The sequence below is a fragment of the Cyprinodon variegatus genome, unplaced genomic scaffold, assembly GCF_000732505.1.
Source record: "Cyprinodon variegatus isolate N-32 unplaced genomic scaffold, C_variegatus-1.0 Scaffold769, whole genome shotgun sequence".
Taxonomy (NCBI): domain Eukaryota; kingdom Metazoa; phylum Chordata; class Actinopteri; order Cyprinodontiformes; family Cyprinodontidae; genus Cyprinodon; species Cyprinodon variegatus.
Genome location: NW_015151222.1, coordinates 368,948 through 369,389, shown reverse-complemented (window position 1 = coordinate 369,389; position 442 = coordinate 368,948).

Genomic DNA, 442 nt, shown 5'->3' with positions numbered 1-442 from the left:
CTTTCTTTATGTCATCCCCCATAGACTTTGCATGTAAATCCAATGCTTTGTCGTCCATATCGCATTCGTTGTGAATGCACCATAACAATTAAATACTCTTTAGGTGTGCAGGCTAGCATGCCTTTCACTTGCTATAAAAATTCTCACAAGCTTGGATATGACACTCCTGTGAAGGCCCAAAATTCACAATGGCAAACATACATCATTCCCAAGGTTAATGGCATAAACTTGAATGTCAAATCATTCTGGCTTAAATATGTATATAAATGCTCTTTATCAGACGATATTGTCCCATAAGTTAGCAATTTTCTATGTAAAGAAAATCCTGTGTTTGTTTTTTGTTATCTTATGCAGGCCAGTTAGTTATATGTCAGCTTTTACACCTAAATCCGGCCAATCATATATCACTGGTTATCTGTCAATCAGTGTTATTTTCATGAGT